The following is a 20,734-nucleotide window of genomic DNA, read 5'->3' on the forward strand; positions in this document are numbered from 1 at the left end:
AAGATTTGATGATGCTTAGAGGAAGAAAATTGGAAGGATGAGTAGAATATCCTTTTTGAGCTAAAAAGATACATTTTATCAAGAAGGATCTAGTATACAAGCCAAAATTGAGATTTTTAATAAACAATTCAGTTGCATCATAAATTAGGTAATCTCATTGTTACTTTCTAACCATTGTAATAGAAATCTAAATCTCTTCACCAAATTGACTTAATAGCTATTTGTAAATCCTCTAACAAGGTGGAGTTTCTATTTGAAGTGTCTCAAGACCTCTAACAAGACCACTCTTAACATGGTCAAACCTAACAATGTGTTTTGTAACCTTTAATAGGGTTGGCTCCTAATAGGGCTCACTTCAGAAGAGTGAAAATTAGTAACTAGTCGCAATTAGTAGTTTTTTCCAAATTGGATTTCCATGTTAAATCTTGGTGTCAATTGTGTTCATGATATTTCATTTACATGTATGCAACTAAGTTAAGTAAGATTAATCATTGATAATATTTTAAATATTTTCATGTTAAGCAGTTAGCGAGTTACAACATTTGCTAGTGTAAACCAAGTGTAATGTGTGTTTGTCAAGTTACAACAAAATTCAATTAATCAAAGTTTTGATTTGTATTAACATCTAAGGGATCTAATATTTATTATAGTTGTTACTAATTCAACCCTCCCCTCTTAGTAACTCCTTTTATATTTCAAAAAATTGATATCAGAGCTTCTTGGTGCTTATAGATAAGGTTTTAAGGACCTAAGCTAAAGATCAAGATGTCTTAGAAAAGAGAGATTCCCAAGTTGAAGATACAACTTTGCAACATGGCAAGAACTTATGAAGTTTCATCTAGAAACTATTAGTGAATTAGGTTTGAAGTAGTTAACACTACTTATAAGGATCCTACTAGTACAATTTCTATAGAAGAAATTACTAAAAATAAAAACCATAATATCATGATGATTCACATAGCATCAGCTCTTAACTATGTCAAATTTGATGAAGTCAAAGGATGTGCTACTACTCATAAAATTTGGACCAAACTAAAGGATTTATATGGAGGTGATGATAATGTAAAAAGAGCCAAGGCAAAAAGCTTGAGAGGCTCATTTGATCAAATGAAAATGAGAGAGGATGAAAACATTGCAAAATATGTTGATAGAATCAAAGATTGTGATAGTTCTATAAAAGCCATTGGGGAACAATTGATGATGTAACAATGGTAAGAAAGGTACTTAGAACCTTCTTCCTATCTATGCACTCAGAGTATCTTCTATTCAAGAAATGAGTTGTGATCTAAATAATAGGATAACTTTGGATCCACTAGTTGGAAGGTTGATAGCATTTGAAGCCAAGGTATCACTCTAGAAGAAAACCAAAAAATCTACAAGTAAACAATTTGAAAGTGAAGAGGAAGATAGTTTTGACAATGATCTTGAATTAATTGAAGTATTACTTGCAAGAAGGTATCCTAAAGGCAAAGGAAAGTATAAAGGTAAAATTCCTATAATTTGTTTCACTGCTAGGTGCCCAAACAAAGAAGAAAAAGATGAAAAGAAGCACAAAAAATTCAAAGACAAGAAGGGTTTCAAAAACTAAAAAGACTACAAGGAAAAAGGTAAGAAATCTTGTTTCATAGCTAAAGATTCAGATAGTAGTGAAGATGATGAAATGGTATATATTATTGTAAAAGATGAATCTGATGATGAAGGAGATAAAATGACAATTATCTCTCATGTTAGCAAAAATGATACATGGATTATTGATAGTAGCTGCTCACATCATATAAATGGTGATAAATTAAAATTTGAACACATGGAACATTATGATGGTGCTAGTGTGAGATTTGGAAGCAATGAACCTTGTTGCATGAAAGGAAAAGGTTGTATCTCACTAACAAATGAAGTTAGATGTGACAATGCTAACTAGGTGGAAGGACTGAAGCATAATCTATTGAGTATGGCACAATTGAATAATATTAGATTCAAAGTGGAACTCATGAATGGGAAGGCCAAACTACTAGATAGAAAAGAAAATCTGGTTGGACTTGGTAAACAAACAAAACGTAATCTATTCTACCTAGATCTCAGTGAAAGTTTATGTTTTATTGGTCAAGTAGAAGAAATTTAGTTATGGCATAAAAGGTTATGACATATTAACTTTGATATTCTGGTGAAGATAAGAAAAAATAGAAGAGTAAGAGGTATTCTTAGCTTGAGGAAACCTTATATGGGTCTATGCAAAAATTGTCAAATTGGTAAGATGGGCAAGACAAGTTTCAAAAGAAAAGGTTATCATTTAGAAGAAGTCTTGTAGTTGGTTTATATAGACCTATATGGACCTATTAGAATATAGAGTTACAATGGAGATAAATATTTTATTCTATTTTTTGATGATTATTCTAGAATGATGACTGTAATGTATCTAAAAGAAAAATATGAAGCTTTTCAAAAGTTTAAATGGTAGTTGGCAAGACTAGAGAAATAAGTTGGAAATAAGTTGAAATGTTTGAGATTAGATAGAGGAGGTGAATTAATTTCTAATGAATTAAATAAATTTTGCATTGAAAAAAGAATTAATAGGCAACTATTAGCCCCTGATACACCTCAACAAAATGGTATAGCTTAAAGAAGGAATAAATCCATCATGGATTATGCAAGAACCTTAATGATATAAAAGAGTGTTGCAATCAAATACTAGAAGGAAGCAATTAGTACTATAGTGCATACCTTGAATAGAGTTCAATTGAAGAAAGACTCAAATTAAACTCCTTATGGAATATGGTATGACTACAAACCCAATTTAAGTTACTTGAAAGTATTTGGTAGAAAATGTTATATCTTGAAGGAATCTAGGTAAAGTAAATTTTATGTCAAAGGTGATGAAGGAATATTCTTGGGATACTCTTGTAGAAGTAAAGCATACAACTATTTGAATCTAACTAATCATAGGATCATAGAAAGTGCACATGTGAGAATTGATGAATTTGCAAAAAAGAGTGAAGAGGAAAGTAGTAGAGAACTTGAGGATTATAGAAAATTTATTTACTATGGACCTGATATAGTGCCAAATTCATTTGGAAGTCAAGAGGCCTCACCTCCTAAGTCTCCAAAATCTCCAACAACTACCAATTTGCAACCAATACAACCCAAGTCATAGTCTAAAGGACCTGAGTCATAGTCAAAAGCTACTGACCTTGTGTCAGAGAAAACTGAGTCTGATGGACCCAAGTAATAGATAGTGAGACCCAAGCTTGATATAGAATATCATGAAGAGGTTAGTAGAATGTATTCCAAATCCAAAGTCGATGTGTTAGTGAGATATTTTAGAAAGAACCATGCACCTAATCAGACCATTGGAGATAAATTAGATGGAACAATGACAAGAAATAAATCAAAAGGTACATGTCTTCTTGCTAAATTTGAACCTAAATGTTAAAGATATTTTTGATAATAAAAGTTGGACTGAAGCAATGAATGAAGAAATAGAACAGGTAGAGATGAATAAGAATTGGACTCTTGTTCTAAGACCCAAGAATAAAAACACAATTGATACAAAGTGGGTATTTGGAAATAAGCTAAATGAAGATGGAGAAGTTTCAAGAAACAAAGAAATGTTAGTATGTAAAGGTTATTTTCAAGAAGAATGTATTGATTATGGTGAAACTTTTGCTCCTAGTGCAAGATTAGAAGGTGCTAGAACTTTAGTAGCATATGCAACATAAGTCTTGATGAGGAAGTCTATATTGAACAACCTAAAAGTTTTGTAGATCCTAGCAAAAGAGATATGGTCTGCAAATTACACAAAGCATTGTATGGTCTCAAGAAAGCTCCCAGAGCTCTGTATGAAATACTTCATAATTACTTATAAAGATTGGTTTTCAAAGAACAAATGATAATAGCCATCTATATATCAAAGAAGAACCAAACGAGAAGATTGTGTTGGCAGAAATATTCATGGATGACAATTTATTTACAATAAATGATGACTTATGCAAAATATTTTTAGTAGAGATGAGTAAAGAATTTGAGATGTCTATGTTTGGAGAGATAAAATTCTTTGTTGGATTGCAAATCCAATAGAAGAAAGATGGTATCTACATTAATCAAAATTGGAATGGAAGATTCAAAATCTGTTGGAAGATGTATGTCTACTAGACATAATCTTTCCAAAACTAATGATTCCAAAGAGGTAGATTAGACAACATATAGATCAATGATTAGAAAATTGCATTATGTAGTGCATATAAGCCCTGATGTTGCATTATTAGTTGGTATGGTGGCAAGATCAACAAATCCAAAAGAAAATCATATGATGGCAATAAAGAGAATAATGAGGTATCTAAAAGGTACTAAAGAATATGGTTTATGGTACAAAAAAGGAGGCAATTTGGATTTGAAAGCATTCACAAATGCTGATTGGGTGGGAAGTGTTGATGACAGAAAAAAAACAAGTGGTGGATCATTCTTTCTTGGTAAAAGACTAGTGTCTTGAACAAGAAAGAAGAAAAATTGTATTTCTCAGTCTTAATAGAGGTAGAATATGTGGCAATAGTAGTTAATTGTTCAAATGTTGTTTGGTTCAAGCAACTATTGGCAGGTATAAAGATAGAGATCAAGGATCTAGTGGTTATCTTTTGTGATAACACTAGTGCAAATAATATATCCAAGAATCTTGTGATGCATACCAAAACCAAGCACATTGCTATAAAATATCATTTTTTGAGAGAATTAGTACAAGATAAAGAGATAATATTGGAATATGTGAATACTAAAGAGAAAATTGCAGATATGTTCACTAAGCAATAACTCAAGGATGCATTTTTGTATGTAAGAGGTAAGTTAAGGGTCATTCCCCTATCTAAAGCTCACTAAATAAAATTTAGTGATGTATCAACTAGAGCATGTTGAAGATCAGACAGTTGATGTAGTATTGACAAAAGCACATTGCAAATGAATTAGTACATGAGGTGCATTGATATTCACTAAACATTGTCTTTGGCAAGAGATATTAAAGAGGGATAAGTTTTTTGTCATGTATCATAGAAATTTTATCACTTCAAGAGATGACAAAGAGGGAGATGTCAAGAAAGAGAACTTGGTTTGATATCAAAGAAGGAAAGTTTTCTATCAAAAGAGGATGTTGAAGAAAGAGTTTTGCTAATAGAGGGATAAATTGAAGATAGAAGGAGTTCACACTAATAGAGGAAGTTCTCAAGATTGAGAATCAAAATGAAACTAAGGATATATTCCTTACTTTATTCTTTCTCTAAAATTTCATTGTATTATGACATATTGTGTTGTCATCAATGCCAAAGAGGGAGATTGTTGAAAATAATTGATTAATTATGTATTGTCTTTGATTTTATAAAAAATGTTATATTATTTCTAATCAGTGTATGTCGAGCTCACTCAGGCATTAAAGATAGTTTCCTATATCTGCCAAACATTCTAGAGTTTTCCAAGTTTAGAAGACAGTGTCTACCAAGTTCACTCGGATGAAAAAGAAAAGTTTGCAAAAGTTGAGTGTTAACCAAGCTCATTCAGTTAATGAAGAAAATGTTGGATGGAACTATTGTTAACTGAGATCACTTGGTTACCAGAGAAATTTTTTGAATATGCATTGTTAACCAAGTTTACTTGGTTAACATAGGAAAATCATTTCTAAGTTAGTGTCTACCGAGCAACATTAGCTAACAAAGGATTTTCTTATTTTGGCATATTGAGTTTAATAGTTTTATATGTTGGTTTTATCTAATTGAGGAGATGAATATTAATTATTCCAAGTTTTATTCAAGCCAACTTGATAATGTGTAAGATATAAATATAAGGTCAAGTTGAGGATTGAATGTGAGGAACATAATAGAAGATTTGATGATGCTTAGAGGAAGCGAATTGGAAGGATAAGTAGAATATCCTTATTGACCTACAAAGATACATTCAATCAAGGAGGATCTAGTATACAAGCCAAAATTGAGATCTATAATAAAAAATTTAGTTGCATTAGAAATCAGGTCATCTCATTATTTCTTTCTAACCATTGTAGCAGTGATCTAGATCTCTTAATTGAGTTATGTTAATAGCTATCTATAAATCCTTAACAAGGTGGTATTTCTATTTAAAGTGTCTCAAGACCTCTAACAAGGACACTTGTAATAGGGTGATTCAATCCTCTAACTGGGTCACACCTAACAATGTGTTTTTAAACCTTTAATAGGGTTGGCTCCTAATAGGATTCACTTCAAAAGAGTGAAAATTAGTAACTAGTTACAATTGGTGGTTTTTCTCAAATTGGATTTCCACATTAAATCTTGGTGTCAATTGTGTTCATACTATTTTATTTACATGTATGAATCTAAGTTAAGTAAGATTAATCACATATAATATCTTAAATATTTTCATGTTAAGTAGTTACCAAGTTACAAAATTTGCTAGTGGAAATCGAGTGCATGTGTGTTTGTTGAGTTACAACAGAATTCAGTTAATCAGAGTTTTGATTTGTATTGACATCTAAGGGATCTAGGATTTATTTTAGTAGAAACTAATTTAGTCCTCCCCTCTCAGTAACTCCTCTTATATTTCCAATAGAAAACTTGGTAAACAGGTATCATGCATAATTCTTCCACCATCCATCTATTCCCTTTTCTTTCTTTGATTTGACAATGTTTAGCTATCCTTGCATATTGGCTATCTTGTTCATCATCTTACCTATTATTCTTACTCATTTTCTCATATCCTTCATATCTAGCTCCATCCTTATTGCTCTATCTCACCACTATCCTATCTAGTTGACCTCTTGGTCTTGATCACAATAAATAAAAACATGGTTCTTAGGCCTCTTTCCATGGCTACTCTTTTAGACTACTTGCTTTCATGCTATCTTTCTTATTATCTCCACTACTTATTCTATATGCTATCTCACTCATTGGCTTCACTACTTATCCTACATGCTATCTTGCTCATCACTTCCATTGCTTATCCAAAAGTTTCTTTATATGGCTATCTTACCCTAGCTTGGGTACTCTTGAGGAGTGTGTCCTTGAGGATCACTTTCACTTGCTTTATGTTAGAGAAAAAGATTAATTTAATTTCATTAATTAAATTACCTTTTCTCCCTTCTTAAGATTTTGATTTATTCATTTTTTTCTTTCTCTATTTAATAATTAATTAGTAATTATTAAATAGCTATTACCTTTAGGTTACCCTTTGTAACTTATTAGGTTACCACTTTTGGGTTTCGATCTCCATTTATAAGGATTGACCTCTTTGTAATTCATTATATTTTCTTTATCTGAGAATACAATTTGCATATTTTTAGAGAAAACACTTGCCTCTTCTTGTCTTTTTCTTTTGTATGACAGGTTTTCTACATGCAAGTATTCGAGGGCTTCATGGATTTGATTTTCATATTTTCTCAAATCCTTCATGGTATCAGAGCTAGATCTATTGTAGCTTGTTTGGTATTTGGAGAAAAAGGGAGAATGAGAGTTTGACAGATTAGATCTAGATTTTTTTAAAGTATTTCCTATGAAAATAAGGGGGTCACTAATTTTCAAAGTAGGTTGAGGCCAAACGAACTTCATAGATGGATCTAGAAGGTGTCAAAACCCCTGTTTCCATATAAAGTTTGTCCATTTTGGACAATGTTGGTCTGAGAGGCAAACTTTTTTTGCCTAGAAGGTCATACAACTTCCTACACACATCTTGAGAAAAAAAATTTAAAAAAATTTATAAAGGGTCATAGGCCTTTTTCTGGCTTGCAGCCTCCTTTTATCAACACAATAGGGTTTTCCAACATCATTGAGGTACCTTCTAGCAATCTCAAACCCTTTCTGGAAAGCGGTCGAGCTATTGTTTGAAATTAGTGGCACATAGAAGGTTTTCTAGTCTCAATAGAGGTTTTTTGACACTGACAAGAGGTTTTCTAGCAACCTAACCACCACTGTTGTTTTCTGACAGTTGCTTCTACCAGATGTTGCCACACTGCTGACCTGCCACCATCGGACCACCCATTGCATTGACCTACCACTACCAGACCGCTTGTCACTCTGACCTACCACTGCCAGACCACCTTGCATCCTCTACCCATGTGTCTCTGTAGGCATATGTCATGTGGCATTGGTGCCACATCGACACCTACCATGTGTCAGGTGCCACATCACCCTTTTTGGGCCCACTACCTAGTAGATACCATGTGGCATGCCACATGGTAGTCTTTTTTGCTACGATGGCCAATAGGCCATCAAATTTAAAGTAGTAAACCATTGACATCAGCATGACATCAGCACTTTGCATGCCCTTCGGGTCCTTTTTTGACATACTATTGATTTTTTGGTAGTAACTTGAGCATACAGAGGTCTTTTTTTGATTTCAACGAAGCATAAGAAAGCTAGTTGTAAGACAAATATAGTGGTGTAGGATTTTTTTGGTTTTGAAGTAGTTTGGTTGCCTTTTTTGGTAGTCAAATCTAGATGTTTAGTTTTTCATTCCAAAGGGCATATCTTGAGCGTTCCATCTCTATTTTTTGAAAAGATTACATATTTGGAAAGTTGGTTGTCCACTTTTTAGAAATGTTTTAATTCCTTCCAGATTCTACTCTATGCTCTTTCTTTCATGTTTTTTCTTTATTGCACTATGGTGGATATCTTGAGTGTTTCAAGTCTGGGGATCATTTTCATGGCATGTGATCTCTTCTTTTGGGCTGTACTATTTGTTGTATCATCTTTTTGCCCTTTTTTATAATTATTGATATCATTTTTATGCATTCTTGTAAACACACTGAGATAAAGTGTCATATTGCATTAGTATTTGTGTTTTAGTTGTTTGCCTTGTTTTGGCTTTTGATTTGAGCAGTGTCATCTGAGGACACTTGTATAGATTATTGTATTCTTGGGATTCATTATGTCTTGTGCCCTATTGTAAATGCATTATTGTGATAAAGTTCCATGGAGGGGTTGATGTTTTCCTTTTTTTACCATCTTCGTTTGTCCAATGAGTGTCTCTTCCATGACATTAGCCTCATGATGTGTCTGAGATTGATCACCTCAGTACACACTTATGTACTCTTTCATACATCTTGATCATGGTTCCTTGACATGTAGTTCTTTTGGCCCACTTTTTCAGTTGTTTGTCACCTCATCCTTGTCTACATTAGGGGGGTTCCTATTGTTTATCATGCTTCTTTGGTTTAATTGATCAACTCTTTAGGTTTTGATGTTTCATGCCATTTATATTTTTGAGTTTAGTTGTTTGCCTCTTGATTTGATGTGGATTATAATCTTCTCTACCTAGTCAAGTTCTATTTTAGAGGAGGTTCTACAGATCAGTAGATTTTTTTTGACAGAGTTTGCAGATTCTACATGCTTTAGTGGTTTTCTTCATGATCACTCTTTGTTCCTATTTTCTAGAACATTTTTCTAGTCGGAGGCTTTTGCATTCCTTCACTAGGTTTTTCAACTATCTCTTTTTGGAGTAGAGTTTTTCCCACTAGATTTTCTCTATTTCTCTGTTTCATAGAGATTTTTTTTGTGATTAGGTACCTCATTATGCCTTGTTGTTGGGACCCAAGCTTGCTTTCAACATTATATTGTAGTTTCCTTACTCTTTTTGCATTGTTTCTCATATTAAGGGGTGTGTTAGAGAAAAATGTTAATTTAATTTCATTAATTAAATTACTTTTTCTTCCTTCTTAATATTTTTCTTCATGCATTTTTTTCTTTCTCTATTTAATAATTAATTAGTAATTATTAAATAGCTTTTATCTTTAGGTTACCCTTTTTGGGTTTCGATCTCCTTTTATAAGTATTGATCTCTTTGTAATTCATTATCTTTTCTGTATCTGAGAATACAATTTGCATGTTTTTAGAGCTAACCCTTGTCTCTTCTTGTCTTTTTCTTCTCTATGATAGGTTTTCTACATGCAAGTATTCGAGGGCTTCGTGGATTTAATTTTCATATTTTCTCAAATCCTTCATTGTTGTTTATCATTATCCTTTTACTGGTGCCACGTTGGCACCTGCCATGTGTCAGGTGCCACATCACCCATTTTTGGGCCCACTACCATGTGGATACCACGTGGTAGTCTTTTTTCTATGATGGTTGGTAGGCTATCAAATTTAAAGTAGTAAACCACTGACATCAGTACTGCAGCAGCACTCTGCATGCCCTTCATGTCCTTTTTTGACTTACTATTGGTTTTTTGGTCATAACTTGAGTTTTTTTAATCCAAAAGAAGCATCAAAAAGCTGGTTCTGAGATAAAGATAGTGGTGTATGATTTTTTTGGTTTTGATGTAGTTTTTTTTTGCTATTTTGGTGGTCAAAGTTAGATGTTTAGTTTTTCATTCCAAAGGGCATATCTTGATCGTTCCATCTCTATTTTTTGAAAACATTATGTTTTTGGAAAGCTGGATCCATCCACTTTTCAAAAATACTGTAATTTTTTCTAGATTCTACTCCATGATCTTTCTATCATTTTTTTAAATTTATTTCACTATGGTGGATATCTTGGTTGTTTTAGGTCTGGAGATCATTTTTATGGCATGGGATCTCTTCTTTTGGGTTGTACTATCTATTATATCAGTTTTTTTCCCTTTCTAATCATTGTTGATATCATTTGTATGCATTCTTGCAAACACACTAAGATAAAGTGCCATATTGCATCTATATTTTTATTTTAGTTGTTTGCCTTATTTTGCCTTTTGATTCAAGTAGTGTCATCTGAGGACACTCATACAAATTATTATATTCTTGGGATTCATTATGTCTTGTGCCCTATTGTACATGCTTTGTAGCTATCTGCCAAATCTGGCTCTGATACCATGAAACCCAAAACTTTTGCCTCTCGGATCAACATTATCCAAAATGGACAAACTTTATATAAAAACAAGGGTTTTGATGCATTTTGGATCCGTTTGTGATGTTTGTTTAGCCTCAAACTGCTCTAAAAATTAGTGACCCTACTATTTTCTTAAAAAATACTTGAAAAACTCTAGATCTGATCCATCAAACCCTTTTTCTCTCTTTATCTCCAAATAGGAACAAGCTACAATAGATCTGGCTTCACTTCTTATCCTACATGGTATCTTTCTCATTACTTCCATTGCTTATCCAAAACCTTCTTTATATGGCTACCTTACCCTAGCTTGGGTACTCTTGAGGAGTGTGTCCTTAAGGATCATTTTCACTTACTTTATACTCCTTTCTTATCCATGTTTTCTTATCAACCATCTCACTACTCCATCATGTCCTAAACCTTTGTAGACATTGGAAGAAAATGATGTAATCTTGATTGAGAACTAGTGATCTCTAAATCATTTTAAAAAATCCAAAAAAATCATATATGATGCTGAAAAAAATCCTTTAAAGTATAAAAGGTCATGAAAAATGATCATCTTAGTGAAAAATTGGCAACAAACACTTTGATGTATCAATAAAAAAATTAAAAATTGAAAAAAATACATTTTTTTTTAAAGTTCTGAAAAAATCTACCAAGTGGTGAAAACTTAGAAATGGGCACTACTGGAGACCCCTGCACCTATGTCTATTAGTCTCATTCATTTCACAACACAATTCCTAATGTGGAATTATCTTTTCTCCTCGTCTAGGGGGCAAAAATATTTATCTTATTAGGATCTTCTTGTGCATTAGGTTTCTTGGGAAATTCATGCAAAATAATGTTTCTCAAAACTACCCCCAACTTTGCATCAAGTGTTTCTCAACACTTTTCAGATAGTCTAGCTATAGTCTTGGATGTCATGATATTTCTCACTATCAGAACTAGGTCTCAAAGAAATGGCCATGTGACATACACACACGAACTTAAACATTAAACTTGCTCAGTTATGATGAGCTTTATCTTTCTTTATGTGTTGATTCTGATGATTTCTTTGCCGAGTGTTCCCTCTGTAATAATCTCTTGAGGATATCATGGACTAGAAGACTTGAGGGCATGGAACATATTTTACTTGCTTTCTTCTTGTGATTATACTTTTTAGTCTAAGGTGTTTAGAGCATTCATGCTTGTCCTACTTGACAATTTGACTTACAAAGTATCATCCTTATCTATTTTCAAAAGACTACACTCAAAGGTTATCCTAGAAGTTATGCCTTGATGCATGTCTAATCTTAATATACTAAACTTAGGGAATCTAATTGCATATCCATCTTGACTTATGTGTCTTTGATGCTTAGGCTAGATTCCCACATTTCTATCTGATGTAGATCATATTCATATCCTCATAGTTTATGCTAGTGATGATTGTATGATCTTCCAATATCCCCAATAAGGCTCGATGATAAAAACTAGGACATACTTATGTAACCCTTGCAATTACATCTTTTCATACTAGCTTGCATTCTATGGTTCATTCTATCTTAACTTTGCATTTTTCATTTTGAGAGAGCTCTCTTCTTTATCTTTCATGGACTTGTTAGCTAACTACATTCATCCTTCTCTTTCCTTTTCTCAATCTTATATTATCTCTTCTTCCCTATTTATCTATTTTCTTCTATCTTACCATCTCATCTATGCTTTTAAACTATCTTTTCTAATATCAACATCCTGGATCCATTTTTAGGATCAAAATCCAAATTTGGGTTCATCTTGTTAGTCAAAATTTATTCCTTCTTCTATATAATTGGCTAACCTATTGAGGCTTAACCTTTGAATCTTGTTGGGGAAATCATCATTTTTTCATTTCTTCATCATTTCTACTCTCTTCCACTCTTCACTTTCATTTCTATTTCATCCCATTTCATCTTTCTTCTTTCTTTGACCTAATTCTTATGCTTTATCTTTCTTGGTCAAGCTTAGTCAAATTGGGGAATATCTTCATTTCTTGGTGGTCACTCTTTGGTCTTAATCTCTTATCTACCATCTTGAACTTTTCTTTGTTCTAATTTGATCAAATCTAGCTTATTTCTACATCTCCTCTATCTCATTTTGATTTCAATCCTGATGGGGTAGGAATATTCTATCATTATTGCAAATTTTTTGTGCTACAACTATCTATTTTCTCTTGATCTATTTAATTTATTTTCTCAACATATTAGTGCTCTACTTGGGTACTAATATTGTCTCTTCTCTCTCCAAATGTTTAGTATTGCTACTAAATAAATTGTCCATTCATGATCTACTATCTCTTTGTGCTTCATTCTTTAGAGTCATATCTCTCTATCATCTTTGCTTCTTCATTATCTAACATAATGTGTTCCCAAATCGATCACACATTAGTCAAAGAGGGGAAAATGTAATCACCCAAAAGTGGTCATCTAGACTATGAGCCCCCTTTCTAGCATTTTTGAATAATTTATTTAATGCTTATCCTTGATCAAATCTCCAAAAATCAATTTATTTGAATTTAACTTATGGTTTGACCAATTTATCCTAAGTTCATATTTGATTAAAAGAACATGTCCCTCTTTTGATTAAATAAAATTTTCCACTCATCTCTTACCCTAAGTTTCACACACATAAAGCATTATTCATATTTTAAATATAAAAGAAAAGACAATTTTGTCCTACATGCGGGACAAAAGTCAACTCTTCATCATGATTGGTGGAAATGCTTGTGCATATGGATCACTCCCACTTTTAAACTCCATGCTTGATTATGCCTCTTTTTTTGCTGAATCTCTACTATTCATTTTTCTTTAAAAGGGAGGGCTCTATCCTCATTCAAGGATCTTAGTCTCTCATGCTATTATTATGTTGCAAGTTTTCTTGGTGATTTTGGAGACTTGGACCATTCTTGAATTTTTGCATTTTAGCTTAGCTCTCATTATACTTATATTATGGAATACTTTTTAGTTCAGTTTCCTTTATGTTTTAGCTTAGTTATCTTTGTTGTCTTGCATTTTATTCTATATTCTTGTATATTGGCACTCTTGCCTCTACTCTTTGAATCTCTCATTTTATGGTGAACCTTGCAAGGGTTTGATAGCTTGGTTCATTTGAGAGCCACCATCTCATAGCTTTTTCATGTCATAGATAGAGAGCTACAAGCCACCTCTTGAGATGCCCTCTTTTATGGGTATTCTCAAGAATAATGGTTTATATAAGTGTGACACATTTCATATACACATTGACTAAATCACCGATGTAATGTCCAGTTTGTGGTCTGAAGTTTGAATTTTATATTTTGATATTGTATTTTATTTATTAATGTTGTAATTTATGCTTATGAATGTCATCAAGGCATCAATGACCAACTTTTGAGAGGAATAAAAAGTTATCCTACTCAATTTAATAGGTTATCGTACTACAAGGATCTCTCAATCCTGCATTTGTTTGATGATGTGCATATTGGAAAGAATGTAATAGGGACACTACAAAAAATATTGAATAGAAGGCATGATAGAGAAAAATTACCAAATTTTGTAATGGCATCCTTGAATCCAATCATGCATTGAAAGATTTTATTGAATCAAATAGCAATACAGATTGCATAAATATGAGTGTCCTTCCTTGGTTATTAATGAAGCAAAAAAATGATTCATTAAAAGAAGTCATAAAAAAAATTTAAAAATTTCCATAGGATTTTCTACAAATATAAGAAGTCTTGTATCAAAGAAAGATGATTTTGGTTCAGGGTTGAAAACACATGATTGGCATACCTTTATCAAGGTAAATCATATTCTCTATTTATAATATATTTGTAAAATTACAAGTACTACCTATTATATTATTTCATCATTTATTGAAAAGATCTTTTTTTAATGATTGTAGTACATCCTACTTCTATCCCTACCACACTAGTTTGACAATAGTATTAAACAAGTTATGTATGATTTTGGAAAATACATGAGACTAGAACTGTTATTTCTTAGATTTGTTGTACATATATTATATTCATGACCTGCTTTACTTTTTATGCAATCTATTGTATATTTTTATCTAAATTCTTGTTTATATGTTCTTTCATGTTAAATCTCTTTTAGGTGGTTATCATCTAAAAAATTTGATAAAAATATATATAAAATATTGGAAGATAAATATTTCACAGCTTATATGTGAGTCTACGTTCAAGTTTTTTCAATGCTTAAGAACACTACCACATACATCAAGTTGAGGATATTGAATTGTGTGGACCTATAAAAACTAAGTCAATGTGGATGGTTGAGAGGAACTTGAAAATTATGAAGGGCTTGGTTCAACAAAGAGCACATTTTGGGGGTTCTATGGTGTACATTAGTGAATATCTTCTCAAGTTTTCATCAAAGATCCATGTAGATCACATTTGGGGTCCTAACTCCATTAATAGATTTGAAAGGGAGTACTTGATAGAGAAATTTAGATTGAGGAAAGTGAGAGGTAATTATAATATGTTATTGTAGTTAATTAATTCTTATCCATTATCAATATAAGTTATTTGTAACTGGTCTAATTATTTTCTTTATAGTTGGTTGTAAGTGGGATGCATTACATTTGTATATTGTAAATGATCTTTGATTAGATGACGGTATGGATTTAATAGTCTCAAGAAAATGGTCACTCTTAACATGGGATGGTGTTGCATTGTTGGTTAAAGAAGCTCATCATAAGGGAGATCTCAATGTTATGCCAATGGTACTTAATCTAGCATATGGCTTAAGAGATAGAAAGGTATGTAGCAGATTACTAATCATGAACCATAAGTTTAATATCAACTCATAGATTGATACAAATAATCTTGACATATTTGAATAATTTTAGATCAAACACCACAAAGCTACGTATTACATGGATGTAAATTTCACATAAAAAAAGTTAGACAAAATAAAGAAAATTTGTGATTCTGGGATAAGTGCAGTCTTTGAGGTTACCAATATTTTGTTCAGAAATGATATACATCCTTAATAATCTAAAAATTGATACTATGGAATTTTGGATGATATGCTTGAGTGTGACTTTAATTCATTCAAATTAGTTTTATTTGTTGTCAAATGGTATAGGCAATGATTGAATCGAGATGATCATGATAGGATTATTATTGAACATGATGGTAGATTTACAATGATTAATACAAGGTCATTTGAGCCAATTGGAGATGAGCCCTATGTTCTTCCAAGCCAATGTGGGAAAGTGTTTTACTTTGTCATTCCACATAAATTGGGTTGGTAATTTGTTGTTAGACTTGATCCAAGAGGAAAGTTAGTATAATATGATGGAAGAAGAAGATATTGAAGAGTCAAAAAATGAAGTAAATAATGATCATGAATGGCTGTTACACAATGATGAAGAAGAAGAAGATGATGATAATTCTAGTGATGTTAATGATGATGGTGGTGATGATGATGATGATGATGATCAATGATGATGGTGATGAAGATGATGGTGGTAATGATGATGATCAAAGTGAAAAGTATGATGATGGTGATGATGATGACGACATGGATTGAGATGATGATCAATGACATGATCAATGAAATGTATATTGATGTATGATCAATGTCAAGTATGATGGGTTCATGATTTATTTATAGAAATTTATTTGACTTGTATGTTTTTAAAATTAAGTTATTATGTGTTGAACTCTATTATCATAGAGTATATACAATGATATTGCACATAAAGTAGAGGTAAGGAATTAAAAAATATAAAATTATTTCGATGAATGCATAATGTAATTTTTGTCTTCTATGTAATTTGCATATTGTAGAGCATTGTAAGCAGACAACTTTTCATTGATTATAATATGGGTGAATTTGATCAAGGTAGACGATTTTTCTTTCAAAACCATATGTGCAGATATTTTTGTAGATATACACATTAATTAGACCAAATTTTGGTTAACTTAACATAATGACTTACATATGTAGGCTATCTAATGCCTTTGATCGGGATCTTGCATAGTCACATGGATTGACAAGTATAAGTCAATAGACACTATAGATACAAATTTTTATTTGTATATCTTTTCTTTACCATCAACATTAACTATAGTCCTAGTATGTCTCTCATTTTATGGATTGTAGGTATCACCAAATATGTATTTGTTTGATCTATCTTCCTTGAGTGAGGAAAATATTGGAATAGAAGACAAAAGTGAGACATCTAGTAGGTCTAAAATAGGGAGATCAACTAGAGGTCAAAAGATTAGAAGAAAATTCAATAAACGAATGCAATTTTTTCTTGCGACTGGGATCATGTTCTTATGATAATGAGAGCGAAGGTGATAGGAAGGTTCCCTTAAGGTACACACATCTTCAAAAAGAATGGCTACCCAAGGAACTACCTCTAGTTAACATGGATTTTTCTATTAATGAAAGGATATATCACATAGCTCCATCTTCATTGCATGGTTTGGGCCTATTTTCCATGGATGGCATAAAGGTTAGTTACAAGAAACTTGTTGAATTGATGGAGTATGTAGGACCTTATTACAATTATAAACTTTGGATGTTGTGAAATATAAAAAAAGTATGTGTAGGTATGCATTGTCACCAAATTATAAATAATGAAAAGAAAATGTTTAAAGTAAAAGACTCACTATGTGTATTGATGGAAGGCCAAAAGCAACAAGGAATATTGCAGGATTTATAAATAGTTTTTGACCTGTGTCAACTAATAATTGGTCAAGTTGTATATTGGAGGCACACAAGGGAAATTGTGGTTTTGTATGTACAATACAATCAATAAGTACAGGGGAAGAACTTATGATAGATTACAATTTGAATCATGTAGATACAAAAAAAAACCTATCATGGGACTGGTAATTATAGTATTTAAACTAATTGCCTACAATTAATATTGACTCCAATAAATAATCTATTATTTTATTAATTTTTTTTTGGTAAATCTATTACTTTTATTTTGTTGTTGATTGCTAAGAATTACTAATCATTTTCACCGGGCAACATGGATACACCACAATTCATAGGCAGGGATGTACTAGCTCACACACCTTTAACAAAGGTAAACCTTAATTATTGTAAATGTAAAAATTATATAGAAACAAATGTCATATTATTATTTTCTTTTATTGATGTCTTTGGAGTTATTTTGATGGAATTTTATTGATATTGATGTCACAACTTGATACTTATTAATAGGGAAAAACAAAAAATGATAGCAGATCAAATGTGATTTGAAACACATGCATCATTTCTAGATGGCATCGCGTGTAGTATAGACCCCATATTCATGGCCCATAAACTCATACAAAAATATAGTGATGAAATTCTTAACATTATCCTCAAGAGAAACATAATCGAGGAGATAGAGGCACTGAAAGAAGAATTGATATTTAGAGTCAATCCTTTGAAGGTAAGTAGTAATTAATCTTAAGAAATAATAAAATTTCAATAGGTGTTTATTTTTTATAGTATCTTATGGATCATGATCTAAAATATTAAGGATTTTGTGACAGTTGTGAGACCATGCAATCAATATGGTGAGGGTTGTAGTACACAACCTTCATGTAAGTAACACTTTCTATTTACAACATTATAACAATTAACTTTGATCTTTATCCATTGCAAATGAAAATAAACAATGTTACAAATGTTTTTGCTAACAATGTAGCTTGCTCCTTTGGAAGTCCTTGAAAATCACGGTTTGATTTATGCTCCAAAGTCCAAAAAACAAATCCTATGAGAAGAAAGAATGCTACAGTTGTACACATTGTGAAACAATATTAGCAATAATAGAAGATTGTGGCCTTACTAGTGCAACATTATTTGTTTTCATCAGCATTATAACACTTAACTTTTATTTATTGGATGCTTCTAGATAGTATCCCATTTGATCTTTTATCCATTGCAAATGTCTTTACTAACAATGTATTCTTCAGTTCATGATGAAGTGTAGACACCTCCTTCATTCGTTGCTTTGTTATTGCTGAGTGCATTATTAGCAACAAGGATCTTGAAAACATCTTTGACTATGCCAAGTATAACTAGTAAAACCTTGTTTTGCTATATTTTTTAATGTGTTAATCATGCATTTTTTTTGTTGGGTGGATTTTATATTCATGGACCTATTTTGTGTACTAATAGATAGACATTCAGTAAATAAAACAATAGAGACCGCTACTACTGAAGCTGAACCATTTCTTGTAGCAGCCTATATGACTAGTACTGGTTCATTTGTGGGGACATTATTGTTGAACAAGAAAACTATGTTTTCGTTAAAATTATGAAAGGTTCTAGGTGCTTTAAAATTGTTATTATTTATAGTGTAATTTTACTTTGTTTATACATAATTCATTTTGCACTGATAAGGAAATGATGCTTTTTTTAATCATCTTTTTTATGTGACATTGAAGCTATTTGGAACCACCATACATAAAAGGCATATAGTTTCATATCATTGCTACAATATTTTTATTTTCTTCCATTTATTATACTATATTAAAAATATTGATCTGACAATTTTTTTTTAAAAATGTGGAATGAATAGGGTCCTAAATTAAAAAATCATCTCGTTACATCTTTTGAGGAGCTTTTTGGAAAAAACATTTTTGACAGTACCCTACTTCTCAAAAGAGCATCCAAACATATAAAGACTATGAGGGACCAATATAGAAGGAGTTTAAAGGATAACCCAAAGTGTGACCATCCTAGTATGATTCTACTGATGGAGTGGAATGAAATAATAGAAGATGCAAAAGAGATAAGGCTATGTGATAAAGAAAATGAACTAGAAAAGGGAAAAATAAGGTATGTCATGATAGTATTAAGTAGAATGTAATCATGCACTAATTATTGATCTTTTTAAATATATAATCTAACATGTTTCAGACTTTTCATAGACTACAAGACACATCAAAGGTTACAAAAGTGAGACTACAAAAGTTTGGCCAACACAAACTTGGCTCTAGTGGCTATATGAATCTTCAATCTTGACTTGTAAGTAGCAACAATGAAATTTCATATGATATTTTTTTAATATAATGTTGCAAACAATTTTTTTAATCAAATCATACATGCAAAACTGATGATATTGAGCAAAAAATACAAGGCACAAAATTCAATATAGAGCCCATGGATGAAGATTAAAAAATTTTCCTTGAAGGAAGGCTATAAAGTCATGGCAACATGCCTACACCAAGAATTTGAAAGCCATACCCAAGAATCGGGTGCACCAAATGAGACCTAGGTAAATTGGTCAAATGAAAAGTAAAATAAATTAAATAGTTAAGAAATTTCTTTTTTGGTGTTAGTTTCCAACATAAATTGACTACATAACAATGCATATAACATTTCACTACAACCTTCATATCCTATCACAAAACCTACCCATGATGAAGGCCATGATTTGCATCATAGTAGTGGATGTATTAATTTTCTATTGGAAATTAATTACATAATTATGATTAAAATTTAAAGTATTCAATTGCAATTTGATGTGTAACATTTTTTAAAATATTTTAGAGCATGTTGAACATCATGGTGAAGGAGTAGAACATGTTCCAAGTGTTCAACATGTTGAGGTGGTGGTTGATCAAAATGTTATTGTACATGATGTGGCATTTTTAGGAAAGAAAAATGCATGTTATGTTCTATTGGTTAATTAAATACTTGTAACAATTCAAAAAGGAAAAGAAGTATGCCAATTTAACCCATTTACTTGTTATTGCAACAGAGCCCCTTTAGTGCAGTAGCCTCCTACTCCTCAAAATAGGAGGCATCATAATTTGACATTACATGTGCCATAAGAGGAGGAAATGAGGAAGATATTGATGCTCCTATCAGCTTTCACCTTAAGAAAGCTAAGAAAAATAAAAAGAAGAAATGGTTTTTTAAAAATGCTCTTTGATAAACCT

The sequence above is a fragment of the Cupressus sempervirens genome, chromosome 8, assembly GCF_028749045.1.
Source record: "Cupressus sempervirens isolate cs-2001-9-10 chromosome 8, ASM2874904v1, whole genome shotgun sequence".
Classification (NCBI taxonomy): Eukaryota; Viridiplantae; Streptophyta; class Pinopsida; order Cupressales; family Cupressaceae; genus Cupressus; species Cupressus sempervirens.